Below are 12,500 nucleotides of genomic sequence, written 5' to 3'. Positions count from 1 at the left end.
TCCGTTTGAATAAAAACCCAGTCACTAGACTTTTCTTCACCTTCAATAAATTTCAAACCTAAAAAATTCCCATTCACACAAAATACCGCCGCTAAATTACTCTCTAATGTAATTCTAAACCACAAATCCCATTTCTTTTCGCTCCAACTCCTTCAGAAATTCAAGCCAACATTCCCTTTCGCCCCCAAGAAAACTTCTTCGGGAGTAACATCCAAGAGTCAGCGTATTAAAACACACCACTTTGAAAACTATTCCGAAAGTTCTCGTCGTGAATAATGTTCCCCAGACGAGGTTTCTTGATCCCCAACGGTATTCAATCTTCCCATTCCCGAGCAATTATATCTGCTGGCCTCGGGGAGGTTCAAGAACACGCTGGATGAACGTCCAAGTTTGGAAAGAATTCGGGATTATGTTTCTTTTTCACTCGAGTTTTTCATATGAAAGTCTTCGTCCATATAATACTTTGAGGTCAAATTCGCTTCAAGAAGTAGGTGTCACTATCTCAAGACTGTTTTGCATATTTTAGTCAATGTCTCACTCGGTTACTAGATCTGCAAAAATAAATTCTCTTAACAATTCAAATCAACCTTAATATTTCGACAGTTTCGTTCCAGTTTAAATCTTCCGTATTCCAGTCTTTTTTTCCAGTTCCTTATCTGAGTATCTTTCTCATCCTACAGTTTTGATTGCTGACTCTCCGGGGTCAGGTCATCGTTGCATATGTTTCACGGACTTGACCTGAAAAGAAAAAAAGGAAAGTGTGTTAAGATAGAAAATCTACAAAAAAAAAAAAATTAAAATCTCAAAATAAACACGAAAAGTAAAATTCAATTCGAAATTAACATCGCAAATGGAAGTGGCTGATTGTACACACATTGATAAAAAAAGCATAGAAACACAACTATCACAAAACAGAAATATACACATACGTAAAAACGGACTCTGTTCCAAAACCCTTAAAAAATCCCAAATGACAAACGTGTAAAAAAAATCTCAAACGACAAACGTGTAAAAATAGTCCCAATCCAGAAATCTATAAAAATAACGGTCAAAGGAAACCAGTAAAAAAAAAATCCAAAATATCCCTACCAAGAAACCTGTCAAAAAAATAAAGCCACAATCAACATAGCTGTCCCAAGTTCAAAAATGTGACAAGATTTTTTAGGGCCGCTCTTTCTTCCCCAACCCTCTCGCAACGACCCAGGTAAACTGTCAAAAACTGCCAAAACCGTCAATATATCAAGATATCTAAAAAAACAGTCAATGTCCCAATCAACAAAACCTGTCCAAAAAAAACTATCAAAGTCCCAATCAACAAAACCTGTCCAAAGAAAAAACTATAAAAAAGTCCCAATCAACAAAACCTGTCCAAAAAAACTGTCAAAAAGTCCCAAACAACTAAACCTGTCAAAAAGTCCCATCAACCATCAAAGTCCCAATCAACATAGCTGTCAAATTCCTGTCTAAATTAAAAAAAAAAAAAAAAAAAAAAAAAAAAAAAAAATTTAAAATCGACAAACCTGTAAAAAAAGTCCCAATCAATATATCTACAAAAAACCTGTCAATATCCCAATCAACAAAACCTATCAAAAAGCCCCACTCTACTAAACCTGTCAAAAAGTCCCAATCAACAATCAAAGTCCCAATCCACAAACATATAAACACAAGTCCTAATAAACCCATCTGTCACAAGTTCCAAAGAAGTATGACAAGATTCCCGGGGGTCTCTCTCTCCTTCTTCCCAAAGGCCTGTAACGACCCAGGTAAAGGTAAACCCGTTACGTCAAAGATTGACAGATTAAGAGACGCAACTACATCCAGCCCTCAGCTCACTCCGCGCTATCCTGTTACTCTGCTCCTCTTGAGACGAGAGAAGAGAGATAAACTCACTGGATAGAAATTGGATTCTTTTCGTGTTTCAGATAAGGATTCCTTTTGTTCCGGTCCTAAATGGGATATATATATATATATATATATATATATATATATATATATATATATATATATATATATATATATATATATATATATATATATATATATATATACATATATATACACACACATATATATATATATATACACACATATATACATATATACATATACACTATATATGTATGTATTCCTAATGAATCATCTTCTTCGTTTAACGTGCTTTTTCCCACATTTAATATGGGGTAAGCACGATGCCTTCTTTTTGAAGGACTTTGATTTGGCGTTGGGGTAGAATACTGACAAAAATAATATCCAAAAACACCGCCCCATACTTGGCTAAGGCAGACAGATAACATGTAAAGAAAAAACGAAAGGAAAAGAAAAAAAATATTGATAAAAGAAAGACTGAAAGCAAAAAATGAAGAAAAGAACAGTGCTGAACCTAGAGGGAAGCGAAGGATCTAACTTAGCTCTTCAATGTGGTATGATTATAGGAATGGGCATAAGTCAAGGTCATCAGAATACACTTAGAGGTTATTCCCTCTGCAGATAGTGTTATGAGCAATATAAACCTTGAGTTTATTTTCCATAGGCTTCGGTTAGAAATAAGCATTAAAAGGGTATCAAATTTCCCGTGCCGTTGGCCTCTGACAAAGCAAGGTAGTAATATTTTATGCTATACTGGTATTTTCTTTACATCAGCAAGTAAATATTTTAAGTGCTATAAAAACCGTACAAAACGGATATAATATTTCTAGGGGATATTTTTCAAGCTGAAACGCAATATCTGGAAAAATATAAGCAAAATAATAATTTCAAAAGATTTTTAGTTTTATATCTGTTAAATATCTTAAAAGGTAGGGTAATCCCCTCCCACCAACCCCCTTTTAAAAAAACTCAAACACAAACTGGACGTGAAATTCTGACCAGAAACAACCTCAAAAAAAAAAAAATATTAACAACAATTAAACTTCCCCCCCAATTACGGTACACAATATCCTGACTTGGACCACCGTACCCGTACGCGTTGCTTTTAGTGAGTGACGTCAGCAAACATTGCATAGCCCTCAGTACGAGTTGCCGTACTCGAGAGCTGAGCATATATTCCAAGATGCACTCCGTTCTATCACACCCTTCGGCGTGAGAAGGCAGCCTTTGTTGAGTTCAACTGCAAATGGCAAGATTGGAGAGGGTTTGTGCGTGTTGAGAGAGAGAGAGAGAGAGAGAGAGAGAGAGAGAGAGAGAGAGAGAGAGAGAGAGAGGGGGTTAAGGGTGGAGGGAGGGGAGGGTAATGGTGCCTGATAAGATATCGCTATCAGTTATCGAACAGCGACGAATTCATTCACGATAACATTCAAATCATATGATTGCAGCCTCTGTTGACCGATAAGTGCAACAAAGAACACCACTGTAATGACAGCTCTCTTTGTCTTGGGATAAACGAAATGCTTTGATCCAATGCAGTTTTGGATAAGCCAACTAAAGTACGAACGATGCCTAAATTAAAATTTTTGAAATTCGTTCTCAATATTAACAAAATTATATAAAATATTGAGGAGTTTCACTGATAGTATAGCAATCAAATATCAGTTTCCTGATTTTTATTTACAAAAAAATTACAATAATAATAATAATAATATTTCAACATATTCACACAATTTGAGACTAAGGCACTAAAAATTTAGAAAATACAACAAAAATGGCCTAATTTTTATGCCATCAAGTAACAAACTAATACTCACGATCAGTGACTGACTCCAACCAATATTTCGGTCAAGGTAGTTTCAGACCCGATCCATGTCTTTGCCCAGACTCTTAAACCTAATTAACACGTCTGTTCAAATTGTCAAAAAAACATGATACTACAACAACTGTGACATTTCTCTCAAGGCAGTCTTAGGACTCAAATCATAAAATCTAATTTAAATACCTACCCAAAGTCTTGAATCTTATCTACTTTCCTACCAGCAACATCAAATACCAATTATTATTATTATTTTTAAACCTTAAAGGAGTTTTAACACTCAATAACATTCAGTCCAGTCTTAAACCTATACAAATATTTCCACTCAAAAGGGAACTAAACCCACACTAATATTTACATAACCAAGACTGCAATGCTACTTGCTAACTTTCGTGAAGGGATGTGAAGAGTTGTAAATGTGATAAACCGCCATTTGCTGATAAACCAACATTTACATCCAACATCCGGTGATAGGAAACGGTTGGAATGTTTCGAGATAAAATTCTTAACGGTTTGAAAAACTGACTCCCCTCTAGAGAATACCCGTCAAAATAACTTAGGAAAAATATCATAGCGTCACTCACATGTTAAAGGAGCTTGATTAATAAGGGTTTCATTTCAACATTTTAATTCGTGCGAATACTTATGGTAAAGGGCGAATCATTACAAAATCCTGATAAATGTCATTACAAAATCCGGCCAAGTCAACAAAAATTTTAAAAAGCAAGTACAATACAAATATTATACAAAAGACAAATAAAAAAAAGTTTATGAAAATCCTGTTAAATGTCATTACAAAATCCTGCTAGATGTCATTATAAAATCCCGCTAAATATCATTACAAAATCCTGCTAAAAGTCATTACAAAATCCTGCTTAATGTCATTGTAAAATCCTGCTAAATGCCATGACAAAATCCCGCTAAATGTCATTACAAAATCCTGCTAATTGCCATTGCAGAATCCCGCTAAATGTCATTACAAAATCCTGCTAAATGACATTATAAAATCATGCTAAATGCCATTACAAAATCCTGCTAAATACAAAATCCTGCTAAATGTCATTACAAAACCCTGCTGCATACAAAATCCTGCTAAACGTCATTACAAAATCCTGCTAAACGTCATTACAAAATCCAGCTGAATGTCATTACAAAATCCAGCAAAATGTCATTACAAAATCCTGCAAAATGTCATTACAAAACCCTGCTAAATGTCGTTACAAAACCCTGATAAATACAAAATCCTGCTTAATGTCATTACAAAATTATGCTAAATGTCATTACAAAATCTTGCTAAATGTCATTACAAAATCCCACTAAATATAAAATCCTACTAAATACAAAATCCTACTAAATGTCATTACGAAATCCTGCTAAATACTAAGTCCTACTAAACGTCATTACAAAACCCTGCTTAATGTCATTACAAAATCCTGCTAAATACAAAATCCTGCTAAATGTCATTACAAAATCCTGCTAAATGCATTAAAGCGAAGGGAAATGAGACTAGGTCTAACTCCAAGGGAAGCGATGTAGCCGCTCTTGATAAAAAGCGAGTTGTATATCGGATCCACAGAACTTTAACAACCACACGCATAAAAACATACCTACGGAAATTTGTATGTGCACGCACACTACACAATAAAAAAGGTTGAAAGAACGCATATCACAGGTTTAACCACGCATACACGACAAATATTTAATAAAGCCAGCCATGACAAACGATAAAACCAAGCCTTGCAGCATAAACCTTTCTACTCATTTTATCAAGCCTCCGTTGGGTATCACTCTCGGGATACAATCATCATTAAAAAATAAACAAACATGACATTCAAAAGAAATCATGGTTACGAAGACTGAGGATAGAATATAGGATTTGGATTTGGGCCAAAGGCCAAGCGCTGGGACCTATGAGGTCATTCAGCGCTGAAAAGGAAATTGACAGTGAGGTTTGAAACACGGTTAAAACCTTTTGCAGTTGCACTATGAATCAATTGTTAGGAGAGGGTGGAAAGTAAGATGGAAGGAAGAGAATATGAAAGGAGGTACAGTAAAAGGAAGAAAGGGGTTGCAACTAGGGGCCGAAGGGAAGCTGCAAAGACCCTTAAGTAATGCCTGCAGTACACCACGTGAGGCGCACCTACGACACTAACCCCCCTACGGGGATCATGTTGACGAACTCTAAAAGAAATTCATCTTTCGAGTGCTGAGTCGGTAGGTACATCAAGGTACTGAATTAGGAAAAAGTTATTTAAAGCGCTTGGACTGGTCTGTTATAGCTGAACACAAGCCAAAACGATTAAAAATCACGGGGAAAAGAAGGCGTTCGAATATCAAAAAGACCATTGTTTTTCTTTTGGGTAAAGTTCTCATAAATACGTAAACTACATAATCATCTAATTTTTTATAACCATTGACAAACAAAAACGGGGACCTTGAAAAAAAACACTCCTGTTTTTTATAATTTTTCTCGAGTGACCTTATTTACAAACAACAATATTTTCTAACAGGGCAAAACACACAACCGATTTATTGGCACAATAAACACGTAAAGTTCAAGCCTAGGAATTTTTCTCTGATTCTTAAGAATTAGGCCCAATTCTTTAGCAACCCTCAGTTGAACCTTACTACTGAAAACAATAAGTTTGCTTTTGAAATGAATACAAATATTTAAAATATATATACTCTCTCTTTCAAAAGCCAGGTTACCCACGCCCTTAAGAATTCGACCCCATTCTATTGCAATCCTAATAGGAAATCGCACACACTTAAAATATTTATCAAAAAGTTGCTCAAATACCCCAGAACACCATAGACAACATACAATAGAGCATATAAGCCGAAAAGATCCATATTAAGCAATATACACAGATGGATCTAAATCGGAGAACGGGGCGGGATATGCTGCAATATCCCAAGATAAAATTTATCAGTTCTCTCTGCCTGATAATGCCTCGGTATTTACAGCAGAGTTATGCGCAATAGTACCAGCCATAAAAATAACTGGAGAAACCTCATGTGATAATTTTGTAATTTTTAGCGACTCTGGAAGCGCCATCGAAGCCATTCAGAGTTACAAACCAAAAAAATAACATTTTACAATAAATATAGCTATTACTTCATAAGTTATATAGTAATGGGAAAAATACAGAAATATGTCGGATCCCTGCCCATGTAAGGATCAAAGGAAATGAAGAAGCTGATAAAGCAGTTAAAGAAGCAATCCATATGACACGTTCTAATGTGAATATCCCAGTTAACGATTATATAACACACATAAAAGTAGGCATTATAAACAAATGGCAAAATAAATGGAATAAAGAGCCTGAAAATAATACGTTGAAGCTGATAAAACCTGGAGTTAAAAAATGGAGTTCACCATACCAAAGAGAGAGGAATGCGCAGTAATTCTGACACGTCTCCTAATAGGGCATACTCGTCTGAACATGGCCACTTAATGAGCAACCCACATGAATCAGCTCCCGAATGCTCAGAATGCGTAGTGATAATAACAGTTAAACTTGTGTTATGCGAATGTCCAAAATATAACCAACACCGGTTATCAACTTTTGGAAATGATCGATTTGCGAAATTTAATCATTCTGCAATATTTTCAATTGACCCAATTTTAATATTCACGAGGAAGTGTAAATTAATTGATAAAGTATAGAAAGTAATTTATTTAAATACAAAAGCCCTCTGGGCAACTAATATATGTTTTAAAAATCTGAATTTTAAAAAGTTAAGTTACCCTTACTTTTATCATTACTCAGTTTTATTTATTTTATTTTTTATGGTACAGATGGAAACTTGAGGAAATATATTTAATGTGTGCATGTGTTCTAGCGTGGAAGCGTACGCCTTTGTGCACATATCTTTAAAGTTTCAGTATTCATTCATCATTTAGTTCCAGTCCTATGAGAGCTGTTAATCAGCTCAGTGGCCTGGTTAAACTATTTTAATAATAATAATAATAATCTACTGCAATCCTCTACTGAACCTTACGAAAAAAATAACATGCAAATAAAATTATTACAAATATTTACAATAAAATCTCTTCTCTTTTAAAAGGCGGGCTGATCACGCTCTTTAGAACTCGACCCTATTCTACTGCAATCGTCTGTTGAACCTTATTACTAGAAATCATTAAGTTTGCATATAAATTCGTTCAAACATAAAAACATTCGGATCTTCCTCCAACAAAGTTCGAGGGTCCTTATCTATGACTAATATTTCTTGGGCGTCATTATCTTTATGATATTTACGGTCTTTTGTTTATGTTTTTACGGTAATCACCAACGGGCTTGTACTAAACACGCCGCAGAGTTGGATACATACCGGGTTAAAACCCTTGGGGGTCACTATCTAGGAAAGATCCAAACATTCTCTTCCGATCAGCAAACGTACAGGTTAACCTCTACCTTGTAACTTCGTGTCAAAGTCCCTTCTCTGAGAAAACACAAACACTCTCAATCACTGCCAAACACCAACTGAAGCTATGGACCACCCGGACAATTACAAATTACCACAAACACCACCGTACCAGCGAAGCACACAAGCTGTCGTTCCGAAAACTCGAGTGAAAAATCTCATACTTTCTCTGCCTCAGTTTACTAACATACCAAAATCGACCTCAAAACGTCAACCAAAATCAACCTTAAAACGTCATAACAGTTACTGAAATATATATCGAAAGTGTTTTTTTAAACACGGCAATAATTTTGTGTTAGTTGGCCACAATACCAGTACAATGTTTACATTCTGCTGAGTTGCCACTTAGGGTTATAACGTATATTTTGAGATTTGCCAAGAAAGCAGGAGAAACTGATTTACCAAGACTCAAATTAATAATTCAGTACGGAGGACTGCATATGATTAGGCAACTTTATCATGAAAATGATAATTAGGCAACTTTATGAGGAAAATGATAATGAAGCAACTTGCGGAAAATAATAATTAGCCAACGTTATGATGTAAATAATAATTAGGCAACTTTATGATGAAAATGTAATTAGGCAACTTATGATGAAAATAATTAGGCAACTTATGATAAAAATAATTAGGCAACTTTATGAGGAACATATAACTGGCCAACTTTAACATGAAAATATTGATTAGGCAATTTATGATAAAAATAATTAGGCGACTTTACAAGGAAAATAATAATTAGGTAACTTTATGATGAAAATATAACTAGGCATCTTTAACAAGAAAATATCAATTATGCAACTTATGATAAAAATAATTAAGCAACTTTATCAGGAAAACAATTATTAGGTAATTTTAAGATGACCATATAATTAGGCAATTTTAAAATGGAAATAATTACGCAATTTTCACATGAAAATGATTAGGCAACTTTGACAAGAAAATCATTACGCAAATCTATGATGAATATAATAATTAGGCAACTTTGACAAGAAAATAATTACGCAAATCTATGATGAAAATAATTAGGCAACTTTGACATGAAAATAATTACGCAAATCAATGATGCAAATAATAATTAGGCACCTTTATAAGGAAAATAATTTTGATTAACTTATTAATTTTACCCACACGAATGATTGATTTTCTTCAAGTCAGTTTGTTCTAACAAGGGCTCTTGCCCTAAGGGCAGTTGTGATACGATCGTTAAGTTGATACGAGGCCTGATATGGACCTCTGTACTCTGTACAACCAACAAAGAAGACATACATAAACTTCTTATATAGGTACTGCAGTTGCTATAATTAATAAACAGGTAAAAAATGCACCGAAGTTTCTTTGCGCAATCGAGTTTTCTGTACAGCCGCTACAGCGTATAATCAAGGCCACCGAAAACAGATATATCTTTCGGTGGTCTCGGTATAATGCTGTATGAACAGCGGCCAATGAAACTTTAACCACGGCCCGGTGGTGGCCTATCCTGTATCGTTGCCAGACGCACTATTATGGCTAACTTTAACCTTGAATAAAATAAAAACTACTGAGGCTAGGGGGCTGCAGTTTGCTATGTTTGATGACTGGAGGTGGATGATCAACATACCAATTTGCAGCCCTCTAGCCTCAGTAGTTTTTAAGATCTGAGGGCGGACAGAAAAAGTGCGGACGGATAGACAAAGCCTGCACAATAGTTTTCTCTTACAGAAAACTAAAAGGGCGGAGTTAAAAGATTATCTTTGTCTTAAAGCTACAAAGAAACATTTGATGGAGAGTTAACATCTGGAATAACGTCACTTCTAGAGAAGTATTAGATAATAAAAACGCTAATTAATTATGGAGTCATGAACGCTAGTATGAAATACTGTTCCCCATTCCATTTATTATTATTATTATTATTATTATTATTATTATTATTATTATTATTATTATTATTATTTTCCCTTCAGACGTGGATGGCAGGACAGATGTGAAGGCAATGGGAGGTGAGTAATATTATCTCAATTGTTAATCTGTCAGGAAAGAAACAGTGAAATAGTGAAACGAGAAAACAAAGATGGAGGAAATGAGAGAGAGAGAGAGAGAGAGAGAGAGAGAGAGAGAGAGAGAGAGAGAGAGAGAGAGAAACTATCATCATCACCTTACCTAAGTCGGAAAAGTGACAAATAATGAGGACGATAAATATCTCTCAAAAACAGAAAAAATAACCAGAAAAGCACAAAATCAAGCAACACATAGAAATAATAAAAAAACATAAAATAAACGATGGAACCAAAAGCAAACTAAAGCAAAACTTGAGGGAAAGACTACATAAATCACCCAATCCCCTAATGACAAAGTCAATAACAATCGAGAGGAATCTTTTGTGTTATGAGGAAGGAATCTGTTGCACAATCTGCTCCGCTGAACAAAAGACCATCTGTTGCTGAATCCCACTTTTTCTTTTTTTCTCTTTTTCGTCGGGAGCCTGGTTCTGGCACCATTATGGAGTACACTAGCTCTCTCTCTCTCTCTCTCTCTCTCTCTCTATCGTGCCAGTGTGTAACTTTTTTCTATAAAGCCACCTCCTAGTATTGAGAAAACTAGCTTACTAGCTTTCCTCTCTCTTTCTCTCTCTCTCTCTCTCTCTCTCTTTGGTAGCAGTGCCTACCTGCTGTTTGGTTTTTCTACAAATTACAAAGAGAGTTCTTGTTATTGAACACATTAGCTCCTCTCTCTCTCTCTCTCTCTCTCTCTCTCTCTCTCTCTCTCTCTCTCTCTCTCTCTCTCTCTCTCTCGTGGCAGTGTGTACCTGTTTTTTTCTATAAAACCACCTCCCATTATTGAGAAAACTAGCTACACTAGCTTTCCACTCTCTCTCTCTCTCTCTCTCTCTCTCTCTCTCTCTCTCTCTCTCTCTCTCTCTCTCTATATATATATATATATATATATATATATATATATATAGATATACATACATACATACATATATATATATATACATATAGATGTATATGTATACACACATACATATATAATATATACATATATATATATATATATATATATATATATATATATATATATATATATATATATATATATATATATATATATATATATATATATATATATATATATATAGAGATATATATAGAGAGAGAGAGAGAGAGAGAGAGAGAGAGAGAGAGAGAGAGAGAGCATCATTACAGAAACAAAAGCAACACACACAAAAATATGGCTACACATGAAACAGAAACAAAAAACAAAATAAAAAAAAAAGTCCAGGAAACCCAACACCAGGCATGAAAAATTTTTTTTCCAAGAATAACACACGGAGAATTTTTTCCCCACAAGGGAATTGGCATGTCCCTCCACATCCCCCCTCCGACGGGACCTGGAGGAGGAGGGAGGGGGGGGGGAGGTTATGCACCTGTGGGGGTATTGGCTCGACGAAGGTGTTACCGAAAGGTATTTCCAATATGAACGGGGGCCAAAAATGCCTCGCTTGCAATAACTGTCACAAAAGCAAACGGCTCTTTCTTTTTGGGGCAAGCATGGACGAGGGTGGGCGCTCGTGAAATCATATGAGAGAGAGAGAGAGAGAGAGAGAGAGAGAGAGAGAGAGAGAGAGAGAGAGAGAGAGAGAGAGAGAGAGGGTTGTATATATATTACCAAGAAATATGATGAAAGTCAAAAAAGAGAAAGGAAGGGATGTACAGTAAAACGAACTGTGTTGAGAGAGAGAGAGAGAGAGAGAGAGAGAGAGAGAGAGAGAGAGAGAGAGAGAGGGAAGGTTAATATGGATTTAGAAATTCTACAGATTATTTTTTGGATTATTATTATTATTATTATTATTATTATTATTATTATTATTATTATTATTATCATTATTATTATCATCGGAGCTTTCCTCTATGCTTACAACTGTAAAAATCTAAATTCACATTATTTCAAAAATAATTTTCAAAACATAACCGAAGCATAGCAAAACATTTAAGTAACATAACCACAAAAATAGGTCATAACGTGAAAATCATTCTATTATATATACAAATCATTCCTGTTGTTTTAAAAACATACACTCAAAGCGTATCCAAACTTACAGATATTCAGACTATGAAAAATATACGTTAGATCAAAATATTTATCATTATACACCGCAAGTTACTTACAAATGTTCAAACGATGAAAAATGAACGTAACTAAAAATATTTACTCTTTTATCCTGCGAGATATTTCACAATGTTTATATCCCAGTTCTGAATTTATAACCTTCGTTTTGCTGAAAAATAAGCGAATACTTGCGTAAAAATACGTGACCTGGACTTCACAACAAAAAAAGACATAATCTTGCTTTCTAAAGGTTAATTCATTAAACTTGCCTCATTTATTATACACAAATACAATATACCGA

The 12,500-nt window shown here is 34.8% G+C and overlaps 1 protein-coding gene across 23 annotated transcripts in view; it reads right to left on the bottom strand.

Annotated features, from left to right (window-relative positions):
- Window positions 1-12,500, bottom strand: part of LOC136853022 (putative polypeptide N-acetylgalactosaminyltransferase 9) — a 344,125-nt gene that overhangs the window by 185,458 nt on the left and 146,167 nt on the right. For 18 of the 23 annotated variants that reach the window (XM_067128181.1, XM_067128186.1, XM_067128197.1 and 15 more), the window contains exon 2: window positions 1-738. This exon is cut by the window's left edge and continues 566 nt beyond it. The gene's annotated coding sequence lies outside the window, so the exon portion shown is untranslated. Of the gene's footprint in view, window positions 739-8,020; window positions 8,199-12,500 lie in introns of those variants that run through there. The other 5 variants (XM_067128189.1, XM_067128198.1, XM_067128182.1 and 2 more) reach the window with 4 other exon arrangements.

Source organism: Macrobrachium rosenbergii, chromosome 26 (assembly GCF_040412425.1).
Source record: "Macrobrachium rosenbergii isolate ZJJX-2024 chromosome 26, ASM4041242v1, whole genome shotgun sequence".
In the NCBI taxonomy this organism is placed as follows: domain Eukaryota; kingdom Metazoa; phylum Arthropoda; class Malacostraca; order Decapoda; family Palaemonidae; genus Macrobrachium; species Macrobrachium rosenbergii.
This window is presented reverse-complemented; position numbering and strand designations above follow the sequence as displayed.